General features: G+C 45.7%; 1 long non-coding RNA gene across 1 annotated transcript; it reads right to left on the bottom strand.

Annotated features, from left to right (window-relative positions):
• Positions 1-920: 920 nt before the first annotated feature.
• On the bottom strand, positions 921-1,576 carry LOC144824949 (uncharacterized). Its single transcript, XR_013609201.1, has 3 exons — positions 1,557-1,576; positions 1,227-1,290; positions 921-1,052 (listed from the first exon to the last, which is right to left on the bottom strand). It is a non-coding gene; the product is annotated as an uncharacterized LOC144824949 (long non-coding RNA).
• Positions 1,577-5,409: the final 3,833 nt, after the last annotated feature.

Raw genomic sequence — 5,409 nt, 5'->3', positions numbered from 1 at the left:
TTTAGTGTGGGACCAGGTAGAGATGTCATGTTTGGTGTCTGCGGAATTGAATTTTAAGCCACCATTCTGAAAATGCCACTTTTATAAAGCTGTCATTTTTTTGTCCCAACCTTTTGATGTCTCCTGCCTGTTTCCTGGGTCACATGACTTGTTGTAGTTGGTAGTTGGCCTTTGTCTATTCCTCTCTGACATCATCCCAATAGAGGGCCTGGGTGTTAGCAGGAAGAGCAATCCTGACTTGATCAGGGGGGCAGAGCTGTCACCTGTCATATTTGCACTTCAAAGATACTGCCTCAGCTCAAATACAAAAAACGTAACACTAGCCTATTGTGAATTCAGACAGAGTGGGGCCAGGGCAGGAAGGCCTGAAATTCCAAACATCTGTGGGGGAGGGGGTGGGGTGGGGTGGAGGACCGAAATATAATTGCTTGAAAGGGGGTCAATATGGGTTGGTTTAATGACCATAGCACCTCACAACCCTAGAAACCATTAATACCAATCAGGGAGGTGCCTAGTCAGCAGAACAAAGTGTGTGGTTGTGGAGATAATACAAGGATCAGAAATCCCACTAGGCTGAAGTATTCCCATCAGCCCACCAAACGTGGCGGAGGCATCGTCATGTGGGAAGTAGGTAGTATATTCCGAATCTCACTCACCCTGTCAACAGGTGGTGTAGAGATCGGACAACTGTAATGACCTTCAAGCCACAGTGGGTTTCAACAATGGTGCTGATGGGTGTGCAGTGCTCAAAAAAGTGGATTAATGAAAATGTTAAAAACAACTACAAAAGCAGAAAGTATGTTTATTAGATACTGCTCAAGTGTCGTGGTTAAAAACAGGCGTTGTTGTAGTTTGAAATTATAACTACTGTAAAACGCTCAGCAGCGTGGTCAACATGTTTCAGCTGTTACCCAGCTTTCGTCAGGACCAAAGGTAGAAAAGATGCAACTGCAATAAAGAACGACAATACTCAATGGAAAAAAAGTAGTCCTACCAGTATTTTGGAGCCCCAATAATAACTGAAGGAAACTCAAAGTGAATTGTCTGCATACCTAAGGAAAAATGAAGTAAAAAACAACAAAATACCCTTAGAGACCCAGAATTAACAACCACAACACAAAACACAATACAATAGGGCCAATTTGCCTTATTAGAACAGAGAGTCATGAGTACTCCTGTATAATGCCAACATTAATGACTTGTTAAATTGAGTTTTTTTGACTTACCCAGCATTGTGTGGGAAGACACCTCACCTCACCCGGCACCCGCTCGGGAGAATGAGGCCCCGCTCTGTCAAGATAGAAATTATAGCCATGAAGTCAATCCTCTACAATGTGAGCAGTTTGTACATGTAGAAGATGGCTAATGTAATGCAATCTCTATCAAATACTAATTACTAGGAAAAAACTCAGTTGTCTCAGGACGAAGAACCGCCATAACAAAAGGACACGGGGTAGACTAATACTGGGGTGATATTTACAATAGCAATATGAGCCAGTGAAGGGAGCCCAAGCCTGATAAGGAGAGTAAAAGAAACGAGGGGAGCGCACACCTACCTGTCCGTCGGTACCTCGAGTCTGGATCCGAGTGGGAGTGGAGGTAGAGGACAGGCGGGGCGCTTATCTTTTATCCCCATCCTGATTAACCCAATTAAGGTTAACGAGCGCGTCACCAGGTCATTAGGACGGGCCCAGCGCCGATACTCAGATAATGCGCATGCTCGAGATCAAGACCCTACCCTTCGAGCATGCGCGTACTTGCAGCGCCGAAAACAGAGTTTGTTTACACCTGCGCGGCTGGATCGCCGGCGGTGTCTGAGTCTTGGGTAGGCGCAGTCCAAAGGAACACCGGAGAGTGTTCACTAAATGGAGCATGCGCAGGGACCTCGGCGGCAAAGCGGCTAAGTGACCTAACAGCGTGTAAGCCGTCTGTAGGGCCCGCGCGATGTGCGCTGCACGCCAGCATGTGGCGTCACAGAGGCCGAACACAATGAAACTAGTAGCTGATAATTTACAAGTTTAAAAAGTGTACAGGGACTGCGTTTAGCAAATGTGGATTCAAACGTATGATTAAGGCAAACCCGATGCCGGGGCTAATGGGTATCATTACCGAAGATAGAAAGTACGGCCGCAGTGGGCTGGCCAGTAATGGAAAAGAAATGCAGTAGTACAGAGCCAGGGGGGGGCATTATGCAAATACCTCAATTTGCCGGTTAATACCGCTAGTGGCATAAAGATGGCAAAAGGTGTAATATTAAAGCTGGTAGGCAAGTGCAAGGCTACAATGTGCTCGTGGATCAGAGTCCCGTCATAGGTGCAACGGAAAATGATATCATGGGTACAGTATATTATTGAGAAGACAAGTAAATCTCATATCAATGCAATGGATGGAGTAGTAACTAAATCCATGGGCATGAGAATAAAGGCATGTAGTGGGGGCTTACAATGCCGTCCAGGCGATGTCATCGTTCAGACCCTTTTTGTCACTGTTAAGTGAAAAAAATCCATTTTTGTTCTTTCACAAAAAGGAATCTGCTTATGTCAGTAATATGGGGTGGAATGAAGGGTTGTACTAAGACAACCCACCTGAGGTCTTCTGCGGAATGTCTCTGGGTGAGAAAATGGTCAGTGAGCCTGGTAGCTTGTTTATGGCATCGGATGGTGCTCTTATGTTCCCCAATTCTCAATTTTATTTTCCTGGTTGTAAAACCTATGTAACGCAATGTACAGGGACAAGTGATCATGTATATGACCCTGTCAGTGTTGCAATTCGTGTGTTTCTTCAAGAACCATGTTTTTCCAGATCCCAGGTCAATTTGTTCAGTTCTGCATGTTTGGGGGCAGGCACTGCACGAGCCGCATGGAAAGTGGCCCTGTACAGGGGGTAGGTCCCAAAGTGTATTGGATCGGGCTGGTTCTAGAGACCGTGGTCTCGTGTGGACTAGGCTGTCACGAAGGGAAGGTGCCCTTTTAAAGGAAAACAGAGGTGGAGGAATCTTTTCATTTGGAATATTGAGAATATTCCAATGTTTCCTTATTGTCTTCTGGATGCTATTTGAAAGCACACTAAAGGTACTGACAAACGTTAGACACTCCAACGTGGGCTTTTCGTGACGTTTGTCAAGTAAGGAGTCTCGATGATTATTTGAGGCACGTTTCCAGGCTCTTTTTACTAGGTCTTTAGGATAGTGCCTGGCTTGTAGTTGCTGTGATAGGTGGTGAGCATGCTTATTAAACAGACCCAGAGTGGAACAGTTCCTTCTCAGCCGGAGAAACTGTCCGACGGGCAAATTTGTACGTAAAGAGCGTGGATGGTGGCTATTAAAAAGTAAGAGGGAGTTCCTCGCCATGGGTTTGGTGTAGAGCTCACTACCTAATTTGCCATCTGCTGGAAAAATGGAGAGGTCAAGGAACGAAAGTCTCTCATGGCTAACCTCCATTGTAAATTTCAGGTAAGGATTACCGTTGTTCAACCATTGGTGGAACATGTGAACTTCATCTATTGAGCCTCGCCAAACCACCAAGACGTCATCTATGTACCTCTTCCATAGCAACAAGTGGTGGAAAAAAGGGTTGCTATGGTTGAGGACATGATCTTGCTCGAATTGGTGGACATAGAGATTGGCGAGGCTCGGAGCAAAAATGCTCCCCATTGAAGTCCCTGAAATTTGAAGAAAGAACTCGTCTTCGTACTTGAAAAAGTTCTCAATCATGGCCAACTTGGCACAATCCATAATAAAATGGATAGGGGTGATGGTATCAAAAGTGCTCTGAGACAACAACTGTCTAATAGTCTCAAGGGTCTCCAGCTGTGGGATACACGTGAAAAGAGACTCCACGTCAAAGCTAACAAGGAGGTCGGTCTCTACATTAAACTGCACATCTGGCAAAAGTCGCAAGACATCAGCAGTGTCCTGTAAAAATGTAGGCATGGCTTTGACAAGGGGTTGCAGAAACTGATCCTTGTATTATCTCCACAACCACACACTTTGTTCTGCTGACTAGGCACCTCCCTGATTGGTATTAGTGGGGTGGAGGACTTCAGATGTTTCCCCCATTTCAAAGCTAGTACTAGGTATAAAAGCAGGACCCTAAGACCCAGACCCACTCGTCTGTACACTCCGGGACCTTTGGATACTACAGAAGAAGAACTGCTCTTCTGTCAGAGAAGGAAGACTGGACCTGCACCCTTCATGCCAGGCTACTTGAGTAGCTCCAAGGGCTAGTTAGATAGCCCCCTGTTCTGACACAACAGGGACACAACAAGCTCTAGAGGTCTCCCTCAACTGCCCAGCTGACCTGCTGCACTGGACCTGCAACTGGGCATCACTGAGCCTTGCTGGCATCTGCCAGAGTGAGTCCCTGATCTCTAAGAGGTACCTCGCAGGTCATGTACCTTTGATGCTGCATCAGTTGAGCTACTCTTAGAAAAAATTTGAAATCCTGGAGTTTTGGGCTCAGGTCCAATCCTACTGCCTGCACCAACCACCAATGCGAAGCTCCGGTGAATCTTACTCTCTGCACTACAGCCACCACTAGCAATGGTGAGATCTGTACTTCGCGCAACAGTATCGACAGCCCACAGTGACTGCCTACACAAAGCTCCAGCAACAACCATCCATGACACCCGACAAGATCTTCGTGCTATAGGGACAACTGTCCTTCACTGCAGGGATGAGTATCCATAACGGTCTCTCTGTTTCTTGTGGACTCTTCCCCCATGAACAGAACTCTTTGTGCTGGACTTTTGAAGGTTAATTTTTCACGGGGAATAACCTGGTCCCAGTTTCCGTCTTGCCCTCAATCATGGTCAGCCTGAACTTGTTACTTTCACCTGGTCTTGCGCGACCAGATAACCACGAGTGGCGCTTTGTGCTTCGAGGTGCTATACTTACCTTAAATTTTGAAATGGCCTATTTACGGTTCTAGTGATTGGAATTTTGTCATTTTAGTGTTAAATAATGTATCAAATTTTACTCTATTTGTATAACTAGTGTGTGATTTCTCTTGTGTTGTGCTTTCACTTTATTACTGTTTGTGTGCTGCATAAATACTTTGCACATTGCTTCTAAGTTAAGCCTGACTGCTTTTATTTCAAGCTGTCAGAGGATTAAACACATGATAATTTAGTGACAGGTTATGGTTCACCCTGACAAGGATTGTGGCTGTTGCTTTAGAATAGCTCACACTCGCCTCAATAAATAACCTAATTTCTCACAAGGCCATATCAACTTTTATCTCACCGTGTGGAGGAGCATCACACCTGACCAATTGGTGCTTTTGATTGTGTAGAATGGGTACTCCCTCCCCTTCCTGTCACCCCTTCCCCAAAAGCCTTCCACGCCACAATACTTCCTTATGGAAGCTCTCTTAGCCAAGGGAGCCATAGAGAAGGTGCCTGCATCCGAGA

Source organism: Lissotriton helveticus, chromosome 3_1, assembly GCF_964261635.1.
Source record: "Lissotriton helveticus chromosome 3_1, aLisHel1.1, whole genome shotgun sequence".
In the NCBI taxonomy this organism is placed as follows: Eukaryota; Metazoa; Chordata; class Amphibia; order Caudata; family Salamandridae; genus Lissotriton; species Lissotriton helveticus.
The sequence above is the reverse complement of the archived record's forward strand: the minus strand, read 5'-3'. Positions and strand labels throughout refer to the sequence as shown.